This window comes from Desmodus rotundus, chromosome 4 (assembly GCF_022682495.2).
Source record: "Desmodus rotundus isolate HL8 chromosome 4, HLdesRot8A.1, whole genome shotgun sequence".
Taxonomy (NCBI): domain Eukaryota; kingdom Metazoa; phylum Chordata; class Mammalia; order Chiroptera; family Phyllostomidae; genus Desmodus; species Desmodus rotundus.
Genome location: NC_071390.1, coordinates 80,769,669 through 80,784,913, shown reverse-complemented (window position 1 = coordinate 80,784,913; position 15,245 = coordinate 80,769,669). Strand labels below are relative to the sequence as shown.

Sequence of the window (15,245 nt, the reverse complement as noted above, 5' to 3'; positions counted from 1 at the left end):
AAATAAGGTCAGAAGTTAAAGGAGTTCATCACCACCAAGCCCTTATTATATGAAATGTTAAAGAGACATATATAAGAAAAAGATGATCAAAACTATGAATGATAAAAATGACAACAAACTCACAACTGTCAACAACTGCTGAACCTAAGAAAAAGAAAAAAAGAAAAAAACTAAGCAAACAACTAGAACAGGCATTGAATCACAGAAATGGAGATCACATGGAGGGTTATCAGTGGGGAGATGGAAGGGAGAAAATGAGAGGAAAAGGTACAGGGAATAAGAAGCATAAATGGTAGGTACAAAGTAGACGGGGGGGGGGGTTAAGAATAGTATAGGAAATGGAGAAGCCAAAGAATTTATATGTACGACCCATGGTCATGAACTAAGAGGGGGGAATGCTGGTGGGAAAGGGGTACAGGGCAGAGGGGAGTAAAGGGGAGAAAAAAATGCAACAAATGTAATAACATAACCAATAAAATATACTTAAAAAAAGCCAGCATATGATTTTTGCTTCTTATAAAGTTAAATCATAAGGACTAATTAGCAATACTTATATGTTGGGTTGGCCAAAAAGTTTGTTTAGTTTTATCTGTACAATAACTCTAGGGTTGCTTAGTTGTCTTTAACTTAATTCAAAACAATTTTGTTAGATTGTATGTTGACAGGTAACATATCAGCATGTTTTTAAAAAATAAAATAGGTGAATTTTTGTACAGCCCTTTTAGATTGAATATGTAAGAAGATATGTAACATTTTTTATGCTTTATTATTTCAAGAAAGCTAAAAACCTCAACTGAAACATAAAAAAAGATTTGTGCAGCATATGGAGAAAATGCTGTGACTGATGGAACGTGTCAAGAGTGGTTTGCGAAGTTTCTTGGTACTATTGACATTGTGTCCAAATAATTCTTTGCTGTGGAGCTGTCTAATGCATTGGAAGATGTTTAGCAGTAACCCTGGCCTCTACCCCCTCGAAGCCAATAGTGAGAGATAGTTGACATATTCAAAATATCCAAATCAATAAAGTTATTGGTGAAAATGAAAAAGGTATCTTTTATTTTACTGAAAAAAACTAAATGGTCTTTTTTGGCCAATCTAATATATAATGGTATTCTGTGCTGTCAACAAAAGCAAACATGCAGTGGTTTTTATTTTTATGTTTTAGCATATGCATTTGATAGATGCTTATTGAAAGTATTGCAGGTGTTGGTTTTTCATGTAATTACATTTAGGTTGAATATCTTTTTTTATCAACCTAAAAATTTTCATTTAAAACTTGCTCTGTAATTACCAAAAAGTATAATATATCTTAATCTGAAATGTCTGTAATTTAGAGGTCACACTGCAATACAGAATTGCAGGAGGGAGGCCTTTAACATATTATTCTCTCCCTTGCTAATTTTAGGTTTCATGTCTAGGCATCAGATAGGGACCCAATGCTATGACAAGCTTATAACTAGGAGTATAAAGACATATTTTCCAGTTTTTAGTGTGTGCAGACCTGATCTCATCTTCAGGCTGTTTACTAGTTCATAAAGATTTTGTCACCTTCCAAAGAGCAGTCTATTATCTTTTTAAAATAATCCTATTCTTTCAAATACATATACATAAAGAAAAGTGAACAAATTGTAAGTGTACAGCTTAGTGAATTTTCTCAGAATGAACATGCTGCACCATTTTTTAAAAAATGAAAAAACTAGCCATAGATTAGGAAAAATCCTTGCAAAACATATATCTGGCAAAGGATTGAAGCCAGAACATCTGAAGAACTCTCAAAATTCAGTAAGGAGACAACTGACGCTGTCAGAAAATGAACAAAAAATTTGCACAGACATTTCACCAAGGTCAGTAGAATGGTCAGGAGACTAACACAGAAAGATACAAATACATAGAAAGATGTTCAACATCACTAGACATCAGGGAAAATGAAAATTAAAAGCATAGAATGATACCACTACACACCCACTAGAATGTCTTAAAATAAAGCCTAACAATGTTAAATTTGGTGAGGATATGGAACAACTAGAAGTTTGCTCTCATATATTGCTTGTGAAAAGGTACAGCCTCATTAGCAAACTATCATTGGTTTTTTATAAAGTTAAAATTATCCCTCATGAACTATGAATTTCATTCCTGGGGATATGTACCCAAGAGAAGTGAAAGTGCTTACCCATGAAAAGGCTAATGTTCATAGCAGCATTATTCAACATAGTTTTAATTTGCTTTTCATGAATAATTAACTGTACTGAACATCTTTTTATGTGCTTCATTTGTTACCTATATCTTTTTTTAAATGTTGACATCTGTTGCTCTTTTTAAAATTAGATTGCTAGTTTTATTACTATTGAGTTATAAGAGTTCATCATATATGTTGGATATACCAGTCTTATTTCTGGTATGTGTTTTATGTATACTTTGCCCCAGTATGTGGCTTTTTTCCATTTTCAAAACAGTGTCTCGAAGAGCATAAGTTAATTTTGATGAAATAGTTTGTCAGTTTTTTCTTTTATGGTTTGTACTATATATCCTATCAGAGAATTCTTTGGCTAACCCAAAGTCACAATGATTTCACACGTTTCCTTCTAGAATTTTCATAGTTTTAGGTTTTACATTTAAATCTGTGATCCATGTTGAGTTAAATTTTGTATGTGATGGTGATGTATGGGTTGTTCGAGGTCCTTTTGTTTGCATGTGGATATCTAATTGTTCTAGCACCATTTGGTGAAAACGTTTTCCTTTCTCCATTGAGTTGCTTGATATTTTGTCAAAAATCAATTCACCATGTACGTGTGCATCCGTTTCTGGAATCTCTGATCTTTTCCATTGGTACAGGCGTCTATCTTTTCACCAGCACTACACTGTCTTGGTTACTATAGTTTTATTTTTTATTTTAATTTTTTTAAAGGATTTTAAAATTATTTTGTTGTTTTAAAGATTTTATTTATTTATTTTTACAGAGAGGGGAGGGGAAGGAGAAAGAAAGGGAGAGAAATATCAATGTGTGGTTGCCTCTTGCATGCCCCATGCTGGGGACCTGGCCCACAACCCAGGCACATGCCCTGACTGGGAATTGAACCAGTGACCCTTTGGTTCACAGTCTGGCGCTCAATCCACTGAGCAACACCAGCCAGGGTTTACTGTGATTTTATAAAAAGTCTGAAAATCAGATAAAATGAGCCTTCCGGCTTTGTTCTGTTTCAAAATTGTTTTGGCTTTTCCATGTAACTTTTAGAATCATCTTTAAGTTTCCAAAATAAAAAGTCTACTAGAGTTTTGACTGACATTACATTGAATTTGCAGATAAATTTGGAGACACGTGACATACATCTTTGTTATACCGAGTCTTCCAGTTTGTGAATATGGTATATCTCTCCATTTACTAAAGTCATCTTTGATTTTATCTCATTGATGTTTTTGGAGTTTTCAAAATACAAATCGTGCACATAGTTTGTTAATTTTATCCCAAAGCATTTCATGTTTCTCGAAGTTCTGTTATGAATGGCATTTGTATCCATAAAATTTCCAGTTTCATTGTTGACCTGTAGAAACATGATTGATTTTTATGTATTCAACTTTGTATACTACAGCCTTGCTAAATTACCTTATAAAATCGAGTAGGTGTTTTTGTAGATGCTGTGGGGTTTTCTGTATAGATCATCATGTTTCTGCAATAAAGACTTTTTTTATTGTAATGTATGGTTTTTGGCTTTTTTTCATACCTTTGCACTGGCTAGGACTTCCAGTAATGTTAAAGACAGAGAGCGTTTGTTTTTTTGCCATTAAATACAATGTTAACTGTATTTATTTGAAAGATGCCATTTATCTGTTTAGGTTTCATTATATTCCTAGTTTACTAAGTGTTTTTAAAATCATGATTAGCTGTTGAATTTGTCAAGTGTTTTTTTTAATATCTGTTGAGATTATCATATGGTTTTTCTTTTTTAGTCTATTAAATGGTGAATTATATTAATCAGTTTTTTAAAATATTGAGCCAGTCTTGTATTTTCAGGATAAACTCCACTTAGTTATAATGTAATCTCTCTTTTAAACATTGCAAATTTGGCTAGCTAATTTTTCATTAAAATTTTTGTATGTGTGTTCACAAAGGATATTGGATGTTTTGTCTTTTCTCTTAATGTCGTTGTCTGGTTCAGGTATAAGGTAATGCTGATCTCATAAAATGCTTTGGAAAGAGCTTCCTCCAGTCTGGATTGAGCTGGTTTATGTAAATATGCATATACTGTGTGCTATCTTTTGTGTAAAAAAGGAGGGGAGGAATAAAACATACATGTATCTGCTTAACTTTACCAAATGAAGAGATGGTGGGAGGTAATGGAACCAAAGGTTTATGGGAGGGAATAATACTTCTCAAAGTATACCTTTTCATATAGTTTTGACTTTTCAAAGCATGTTATGTTTCATATTCAAAATCAGGATGGGGATGGGAAAGATCCTAATCAACCGAAACAAACGAACCAGATTGTATGTAAATTGTACCTATGTTGAAGGGCAAGAGTGAATCCAAATAACTTATTGACACAATTTGTTTACCCTCATCTTGTGTAGAGAGAGGTAAGAGGGAGGGATTGCAAACAAATCTGAACCCTTTCTTCTTTCTTTTTTTTTTTTTTGAACTCTTTCTACTAGAGATTATTTTTTTGTTGTGATGTGGACAAAGCAACTCTAGGTCATTTAAGTATTGAGTAAATATTTTGAGGTTGTTAGAGCCAGGACTTGAGGACGTACAAATATGGAATGGAGGAAAGCAGAAATGAATCCTATGGGAATGGATTGAAATTGAAGGTATTAGTGTAAATATGTTATTTTTGAAATCGCTTTTTATATATGTGTGTATATGTATATACACATGTATGAACATATATGTATACATAAGTTTATGAATATATATGTGCATTCATTTCCTAATAGCTCTGTTCAACAGGAAGGCTAAGAAGCAAAGAGCAGTGGATACATCTAATTCCAAAGTCTTGGCTTCTAATACTGTTCCCAACACAAAGGAACCAGAGTTCTACAGAGAAATAAATGGCTGATTCCAGGCCCAGTCAGGGTACAGATGACATGAACTTCTTATTTTACACTAGAAAATAAGAATTTTTAAAAAAAATGGAGGCATGTCACAATCCAACAACATATGGGCAGATGGATATGATGTTAACTCCAGATATGATACCCTTAGGTGACACATTATCATCTATGTAGTATTCTTGCCAAGATGTAGAACCTGAATCTAAACAGGAAGAAACTTCAGAATGTTCTAAAATGAGGAACATTCTACTTAAAGGATTTGGGGGGGGGGCTGTGTTTTTCAAAAATCAGTATAATAAGTGGCAAAAGAATGCTATGGGAGTTTAATTAAAGGAAGTTTAAGAGAGAACCACTGGCTGTAGTATCTGATCTTAGGCTGGATCACATACCAAGTGGGGGGAAATACTACAATCAATTCAGGAAAAAAATTGAATATAGATCATAAGTTAATACATTTATTCAGTGTTCACATTCCTGAAGATACCTGTACTGTGGTTACAGAAGAGGCTATCTCTGTCCTTAGGAAATGTACAGTAAAGCAAAGGAGCAAAGGGCCATGCTATAGATAATTTATCCTCAGCTAGTTTAGGGGGAAAAAAACATATGTCTGTGTGAATGGAAGGAAAGTGCAAGAGCACATGAACACAAATAGTAAAATAAAATGGTAACTTTGGGTGTAAGGGTGATTTTTGTATTCTTATATTTGTAACTTTCTGTAAGTTTGAAATGATTTCCAAACAAAGTATTTAAAGCTTTAAAAAAATACCTGCCCTTTACTTTTAGATTTCATTTATTTATGAAGAGCTTGGTTCTTTCTCGGGAACCAGTCTGGAAAGAACACTTAGAATATTTTCGTTTGTGTTGGTGTTGTGGCTCTGTAAACCTATCATTGTTGAATGTGACAGTAGTTAGTGGAAAATAACTGAGTCAACGCTGTGGATGGCCAAAGTTGAAACATATTTTGGGGAGTGCGGGAGCTATTTATTATAGTGATTTATTTAAGTGTGTAGAAGTATTAGCTACAATGTCTACTGAAATCTTCAGAGTTACTGTTTCCACTTATCTGTCCAAGAAATAGTAGAATGATTATTTTACCTGAAGAATCTAGCTGTTGTCCCATGATTACTTAGTTATTTTGTTTTGTTAACTCAGATTGTATTTTTTTTTAGAGATTTTTATTTATTTATTTTTAGAGAGAGGTGAAGGGAGGAAGAAAGAGACGGACAAAGAGAGGGAGAGAAACAGCGATGTGAAACGTGTGTGTGCGGTTGCCTCTCGCATGCCCCTACTGGGGGGGGACCTGGCCCACAACCCAGACATGTGCCTGACCTGGGTATTGAACCAGTGACCTTCCAGCTCACAGGCTGGCACTCAGTCCACTGAGCCACACCAGCCAGGACCTATATTTGTCATTTTTAACCCCAAGAGAGTAATTATTCATTTGTTTATTCAAAAAATGTTTATTGCAGGATTACTATGTGCCAGACCCCTTTCTAGATGTTGAAGATGTAGCACCAAATCAAGCAAAGCTCTTGCTCTCATGGTTTTATGTTCTTGTTGGAAGAAATGGATGAACAGGAATAGAAGTCAAATAGCTGAATGTTAGTAACACTGGAGAAAAATTAATCAGAGGAGTGGGTTAGGGATTCTGGGAGGGGAATTGTTACAGCTTTAAAGAGATTGGATAGGGAAGACTTAGCTTGTCTCCTTAGCCTAGGAGACATTTGAACAAAGATTTAAAGACAGCAAGGGAGTGAGACACGCAGAGATAGAATTGACTCTTGGAAAACAAGGCAGAGAGAATAAGTATAAAGGCTGTGAGGCAGGAGTATGCCTGTCTCGGATAAGGAATAGAGCAAAGGAGGTCAGTGGGGAATGAGGTGAGATATAATGAGGAGCAAATTATGTAGGTTCTTCCATTCTGTTTTAAAGATTTTAGCATTTACTCTGAGATGAGCCACTCGGAGATTTGGGGCACAGATGTTACCTTATATGACTTATGTAAGATTTTCAGGACCACTGGTTACTTTGATGAGAAAGGACTGAAATTGGGCAGGGTAGAAGTTGGGATGCCAGTTACTAAATTATGGAAGAAATCCAGTTGAGAGATGACCAAATTACTACTCTGATCAAAGTCTTGATGTAGGTGATGAGAAGGGGTCGGATTCTGGATATATTTTGTAGATAGAGCCAATATATTTGCTGATGGCTGAAAGGGTAAATGCTTGAACTTCAGTGACCAGTGAGAAGAGGAGAAATAGCAAAGGAAGCTGAGAAGGAGTGGCCGGTGAAATGGGATGAAACCAGGAAAGTCTTTGTTTTTTGGAAGTCAGGTAAACAAAGTGTATCAGGGCTTGGTGTCAAATGTTGCAGATAGGTCAAGAAAGATAAGAACTGACTGGTCTTTTGATTTAACATTATGCAGGTAATTGGTGACCTTAGTAGAAGGTAAGTGGGTGAGTGTGGATCTGGAAGTTCTTTTCTGATTGCTTATATAGGAATCAAAGCCAGAATATAAGGTGATTCAGATTTTGTGTGGGTTTTTACTTTTTTATTTTAAAAATTTTTTATTTTTTATTTTAGAAAGTGGGGAAGGGAGGGAGAGAAACATGGATATGAGAGGGAAACATCAGTTGGGTGCCTTCTTTACAATCCCCAAGTGGGGACTGAGCCTTCAACCCAGGCATGTGTCTTAACTGTGAATTGAACTGGCGACCTTTCAGTTTGTGAAAGGTCAACCAACTGAGCCACACCGGCTGGGGCTTATGTGGCTTTTGATATTTCTCCTGTATGATGCTCTTCATCAGGTGATCTGCTAGGAGTCCTGAGAAGCCATAGGAGGGCTATAGCCTTGCTTGTTAATTTTTTCCCAGACATTTAGCTTTCTGTTACTGTTTCATCTGTCTAGCTTGTGTAATGCTCAGAAAGAGATTCCTAAAATTCTTTTGGGGCTATCTGGAAGAAACGTTTTTCCTCATTGATTGTCAAGCCAAAAATTGTGACTCATAGGTCCTTAGAATTTACCTGGCACAATTTCCATGTAAGGTGTAAGAAAACCAACTTAAAGACATGGTTAGTCCAAGGAGATAGAACAGATTGTCTAGGCAAGTCTGGAATCCATGTGTCCGTGGTGTTCTGGTTTTACCTAATTTACTTTTGAAATTTATTTTTCATGCCTATGTTCATATACATTCATACTCACCCTTTGACAGTAAAACTGACATTCTAAATTGGATGCAACTAATTTAGAAATAAAAAAATATAAAATGTCAGGGTCAAAATGAGAACTGTCTGAATTGTGATTTGTTTAAAACCGATACCTAGAATTATACTATATTGCAGTTACAGTGCACTGATATCAAAGCATTTACCCTTGGCTGAAATTATATTAAAGTATTCTAGCAGGATCGATTCCATGGTATTTTAGATTTCTGATACTTTCAGACATCTGTGGTGCATTAATTTACAAAAATGGGCTGAGAGAAACCTTGGTACTGTAGCTTGCTCTTTCCAGTTCTGTCTGGCCTGCTATTTCTGCATCTGCTTCTCTCTCTCATCGCTTGCCTGGACCTGGTAATGCATAGCTTGTAAAACCAAATAATCAGCATCCAGAACACAAAATTTCTATGAAAAAAATAAGTAAAGGGTGAACAACTGAGGAGGATTGGGGCAAAAGAGATGAATAGGCATTTCATAAAAGAGGAATACAAGTCAGCCAATAAACTTGAAGAAATGCTCAGTATCATTAGTTAACAGGAAAACACAAATTGATACCACAATTAGATGCCATTTTACACCCCAAAATAAAAAATACTGACATGACTAGATGTTGGAGAGGATGTGGATCAGTATGAACTACCTGTTGGGTGGGATGATGAATTGCTAAAAATACTTTTGAGAAAATAAAAATTACCATCTTCATGAAAAGTCAAACAGGCATATTTCTCAGCTTCTAGGCACATACTTAAGAGAAACTTTGGTATCTGTAGAACAAGAGATGTGTATGGAGTTTTCATAACATTGTTCCTGATAGCAAAGAAAAAAAGAACAAACCCAGGGGAAAACAAGATGCCGTTGTAAAGGGAATGAAATATTCAACTACAGTATGATCACACAATACAGAGTTTTTCTGTAGTGAAAATGAATGAACTAGCAGTGCGTGCAACAACATGGATGGTATCTTGAAAACATGATACTGAATGGAAAAGACATATCCTAGAGGAGAGAAGCTACTTAATACCATTTTTACAGAAACAAAACCAAACAAAATGAAAGCACTGTGTTGTTGTGGGACAGGGACATACATGATATACTTTTTAAAAAGCAAAGGAATGGTAAACACAAAATACAGGATAGCAGTTACAGGGGACAGGGGACAGAAGAAGTGGGGCATGGGGTAGGAACAAATCAGTAGAACATTACCAATAGCCTATATTTAGGTTCCTAAATTGGGTAACAGGTACCTGGATGTTCATTCTGTTATTTTGCTTTGAGTTTAAAACATGTTATAAATAACTGTTGTATGTAGAAATTAGTATATTCAAAATAGAGAAGGCATATTCTGAGGTTACAATTTAGGAGACATTTCATGGTTTCTGTCTACTCCGTCACTGCCACTTGAATTCCTAGTGTCACTCAGTGGTTTACTAGGGGAATCTTGTTTTAAAGTCTATTGTCTGATTAAGGCTGTGTCTGCCTTGTGAAAAGTCCCTCAGTGACAACTTGTTGGATGGGTGACCAATTTGGGAAAATGATTCAGGATGTTTCTCCGAAACTACCTAAGAGGTAGATTTTTAAAAACACTTTTCCTTCCACTTCCAGCTGGGTTCTTATTTTTTAAAAAAGTGAGATAGGCAGCAAAACTAGGTTATTGTTGCATAGGCTTTTGAGTGATAATTAACTATATTTGAAGGCAGTATTACTGATTATATTTAAACTATTGCAGTAACATTGTCAAAGGGATTAACATGTATAACAAAAATCGATCAGAAAAGCATAATGTTACTAAAAGATGAAAATATCATATGATTTCACTCATATGTGGAATCTAATGAACAAACTGAACTAACAAGCAACGTAGAGACAGACTCATGGTGAGCAGGCTGACAGCTCCTGGGGCACAGTTTGCGGGGTGGAGAAGTAGAACAAAAAAAGAAAAAAGGACTCATGGACATCGACAACAGGGTGGTGACTGTGGAAGGGCATATAAGGGGAATAAATGGTAATGGAAAAAATAAAATAAAAAATAAAATCTTACATTTTTACCTTAAAAAAAAAAAAAGAAGAAACTATTCTTAGGCAAAACATCGCAGACTTAGAAGGCCCATGGGAATTAGTCCAAGCTCCTCATTTTAGAATAAAGGAACTTGGGACCAAAAAAATAATTAAAATCATAGAACTTTTTAAAAAATAGTATTTATTTTTAGAGAGAGGGGAAAGGAAGGAGAAAGAGAGGGCAAGAAATATCAATGTGTGGTTGCCTCTTGCACATCCCCTACTGGGGACCTGGCCCTCAACCCAGGCATGTGCCCTGACTGGGAATTGAACTGGCAACCCTTTGTTTTGCAGCCTGTGCTCAATCCACTGAGCTACACCAGCCAGGGCAAGATCATAGAACTTGATGAGAGCAGAGATAAGGACCAGAACCTAGATTTCATGATTCAAATACTAGTGTTTTCGTATTAAAATATTGAATGGTAAATAAACATTTAAATATCCTACATAAGGCATGGTAAATAACTCAAGGTTGGTTTATAACCATTGAGTAAGGGATCAGTGTTTTCTGATTTTAATTTACAGCAAATTAGTTCAACTCTATACCACATCTACAAATACATCTAGAGAAATAACATAATTTTTTTTTTCTTTTTTGCTCGAATTTGCATTTCCAAAAAGAGACAGAGTGATCTGTGATGTAAAAGTGAATTCTGAACTGGAAGTGGGAAGATTTCTGTTCTGAACCTGGCTCTGCCACTAAATAACTGTTTTCATTGATTCTTTGCATAACTATTTCAGGTCTCAGTTTCCTCACCCTTAAAAATAAAGAAGTTGAACTAGATGGTCTATAGACTCCATTGTTAAAAGACTCTATAATCTTTATGGATTTTGAGTAGCAAATTTTATCTACCTTAAATAAATTGTCATGTGTTCCATTATGAAACCATTGGTGACACATAAAGAGATAGAGACTCAGTAGAAAATGAATGACTCATGATGATAAAAAATATTCTGAAAATAAAATGTTGCTTTTTTCTTTCATCTTAGATACAATACTTTTCCACATCTGCTTCTGGAGGAAGGTGCCTGCTGCTCCTGTTGTTTCTGCGCAGGTTCATGCCAGCCCAGAACACAGAATCAGGTTAGTTTTAGGATTGTTTTGTCAGTTGAACCACGAGCAGGAACAGAATCGTGATGGTCTTTGCTGCACCGCTGCACTGTAGCACTCTCTCACCTGCGACTCAGAAGTGTGGGGTTTCAGTCATTCTTCAGCACCGATGGCTGGGTAAACTCGGGTAACCTCCTTTCCAGGATGGCTTTTAGTTTTCTGCACCAGAAGAGGATATGTTAGAATAAATCACCTCTGTTTCAATTCTGGCTTTAAAGCATTATTACTTTTATTGTCTTACTTATGTAGAATAAATCCATGTTTTTAATGCATTATTTCATTTATTATCTTCCTGGAAAAATCTTGTAAGCACAGGCTTTGGAACGCTATTGTATTTTACTTTGAGTGGCTAGTTTGAATGATAAACTATGTCATGAGGCACTTTAAAGTACTATTGATACCTAGTGGCCTTAGTTTCAGTGTTTTACTTTGTTTGATTTTTACTGAAAAACTTACTTTTTACATGAGGTTATTAGTACTTCAGTAATGTTCAGTAATGCTTTGGAGTGGGTACTTTTTGACCATGTTAGTTCTCTATTGATTGCATGTGAGTCAATTCAAATTAACTTAGGCAAAAGGGCACATTATCAGTCTTTTCGGTATGTCAGAAGGTGTGCCAAAGGTTCCAGGGACAGAAGTGCAGAAGCTGTCTGAAGAGAACCCAGGGACCAAATGCAGTCAGGTTTCCCTCCAATTCCCAGGGGAGAGCTGCTCTTTGGAAACTGGCTTCCTTCACGTTTCTCCTCTTTGTCAGGGAAAGCATGGTTGCTGCCACCACCCACCTCCCAAGCTTTATACTTGTAGTTCAGACTCCAAAAAAAAGGCTATCCCCTGAGCTCCCAATCCTTGTGGACAAGTTGTGATTTAGGGCAGGGCCATTTTAAAACTTTGCCGTGGTTGTCTTGTCATCTGTGTTTCAAAGCCTGTTCTCTGACTTATTTCTATCAAAATGCAGATGACTAATAATGTAGTATTACTCTGTCCAGGTGCATTTGTATTTTAATTGAGAGGAAATGTTAAGCTTAAACTATATTTTGCAGACTGTGTAGAAGTGAAATCTTATGTTCCAGTCTAAAAAAGTGATTAACATAGATGCAAGAAAAGTTCCAGGAATTGAAAACAGCGCTTTAGGGTTCAGGGAGTGGAAGATAATGGGTAATATCCATATGTATGTGAGGAGGGGAGGAGGGCAGATAATCAAATACATGTATATATTTTTAAGGTAGAAATACAAAGATCGAATATAACAACTAAAAGAAAAGCTTTTGTATTTAACTTTTTAAGAAAAAGATTTGAAAGTAGAAGAAAGTACTGTTAGGTTTAGTCTCAGCTCAACTACTAAATATGATTTTGGATAGTTATAAATTACTAATTCTCTGTGTACCTCAGTTTACTAAATCCTGGCCACTTATTAGCTGTTTGACCTTAACTTCTGGACATCAGTTCTTCATCTTAAAAATAGAATTGATGATGGTGGTACTTCATACAGTTCTTATGAGGAATTAATAATTAATGTATGGTCAGTGTTTAAAGCAGCTCTTGGCAGCAATTTCTTTTATCCTCACCCAAGGAAATTTTTTCATTGCTTTTAGACAGAGAGGAAGGGAGGGAGAGAAAAGTTAAGGCAAGAGAGAAGAATGATCAGTTGCTTCCTGCACGTGCCAATACCAGAGATTGAACCCGCAACCTAGGTGTGTGCCCTGACCAGAATTGAGCCCTCAACCTTTTGATTATGGGATGATGCTCCAACCAACTGAGCCACACTGGCCAGGGCAGCAGCAATTTTTGAAATGAGTAGATTAGATTATATGATTGCAGGAGTCCTACCTAACTAAGGGGAAAAAAATATGTGCTCTAGGATTTTCTGATCTGGACTAATGTCTTTTTTCCAGAATAAAGACTTGGAAGCTTTTGTTATCTACTTGAGTCCTGCATTGAGGCTAATTTTGGTACTTCCAGTAAAAGTTATTTTGAATGAAGTATATGTATTAGTTCTCTATTGCTACATGTATTAATTTGTTAGAGTTGCCATAACGGTTACCACAAACTATGTGGCTTAAACAATAGAAATTTATTGCCCCACAGCCTGGAGGCTAGAAGTCTGAATGCAAGTGGTAAGCAGGAATCATTCACTTCTGAGGTCTCTGAGAGGTAGATCTGTTTCAGGCCTTTTTCCTTGACCTGTAGCTGGCCATCTTTCCTCAGTGTACCTTCACATAGTCTTTCCTCCATGTGTGTCTGTCTCTTCGTCCCACTTGCCCCTTTTTATAGAGATACCAGTCATGTTGGGTTAGGGCCCAGACCAATGACCTCAGGTTTTGTATGCTTCTGTAAAATTCTCGATTAATTTTTAAAAACCTCTATCTCCAAGTAAGGCTACATTCTAAGGTGGAGTACCATTTAACCCACGGCACTACGTAAGAAATAACCCCCAAACTTAGTAAGTTAAAACAACAAATGTTATCTGTTGCTGATCAAGAATCTGGGTGCAGCTTTGCTGGGTCCTCTGGCTTCACTGAGCATGTCTGCCAGGGCTTCATTCTCATCTAAAGATCCTGGAGGAGGATCTGCCTCCACTTCACTCATGTGGCATTTAGTTCCTCTTTGGTTGTTGGGCCAGAGGTCCCAGTTCTCTGTCTCTCTCTCTTTTTTTTTTTTTTTTTTTTTTTTTTAAATTTTATTATGTACTGTTTTCAGGTGTACAACTTAGTGGTTAGACAATCATATACTTTATATAGTATTCCTCTTGATGTTTCCAGTACACCAACTGGCACCATACATAGTTTTTACAATATTATTAACTATATTTCCTATGCTTTACTTACTTCCCATGACTACTTTGTAACTACCAATTTGTGCTTCTTGGTCCCTTCACCACTATTTCCCAGTGCCCCAACCACCCCTCCCCTCTGGCAACAACTAGTTCACTCTCTGTGTCTAGGAGTCTATTTCAGTTTTGTTTGTTTGTTTATTTTGTTCTGTGGGTTCCACATATAAGTAAAATGATATGGTATTTGTCTTTCTTTGACTGACTGATTTCACTGAGCACAATACCCGCTAGGTCCATCCATGCTGTCACAAATGGTAAGTCATGTTCCATTTTATGGCCAAGTCATGTTCCATTGTGTGTATAGCTTTTTTACTCACTCATCGCCTGACAGGCACTTGGATTGCTTCCATAGCTTGGCTGTTGTAAATAACACTGCAGTGAGCATACGGCTGCATATTTGAGATCTGTACAGAAGGTATCCCGTCATGTACTATGAAAAATAGAGACACTTACTGAAGAAGGTAAAAGATACAGGAAATATTGAACATAGGGCAGTTACACTTCTGTCCCCTTCAAAGTAGGCACCTTGGGACCTCACACAGTTCTCCCAGTCACCATCAGCTGCCCTGACATATTTTCCTGAATCTCATCAATGGTCTGAAATCTCTTTCCCTTCAAAGGTGATTTTAGTTTTGGGAAGAGCCAGAAGTCTCAGGGTGCCAAACCTAGGCTAAAGGGGGCCTGGGTTACCTGGGTGACTTGCTGTTTTGCCAAAAAACTTTTCAGGTGATGCATTAGCAGGTGCATTGTTGTGATAAAGCTGCCAATCAATAGTTGCCCATAGCTCTGGCCTTCTGAACATCCAAATAGTTTCCGCAGAGGAATGTTCAAGCTTATCACAAAATTTGATGCAGATTTGTTGCTCTGCTCGCTTAGTCATTTTGAATGTGATGGCCACACAGTACACAAGCTCACTCAACAGCATGTACCGCCCCAACTGACTAGTACAGTGAGGTCACCATTGTTCACACATGTGCATTCCAG

The 15,245-nt window shown here is 36.4% G+C and overlaps 1 protein-coding gene across 6 annotated transcripts in view; it reads left to right on the top strand.

Moving 5' to 3' along the window:
• Nucleotides 1–15,245, top strand: part of WDFY3 (WD repeat and FYVE domain containing 3) — a 268,490-nt gene that overhangs the window by 19,784 nt on the left and 233,461 nt on the right. For 5 of the 6 annotated variants that reach the window (XM_053922591.2, XM_053922589.2, XM_053922588.2 and 2 more), the window contains exon 2: nt 11,311–11,404. The exons of the other annotated variant lie outside the window; for it this stretch is intronic. The gene's annotated coding sequence lies outside the window, so the exon portion shown is untranslated. The remainder of the gene's footprint in view (nt 1–11,310; nt 11,405–15,245) is intronic. 6 annotated transcript variants of the gene reach the window in all.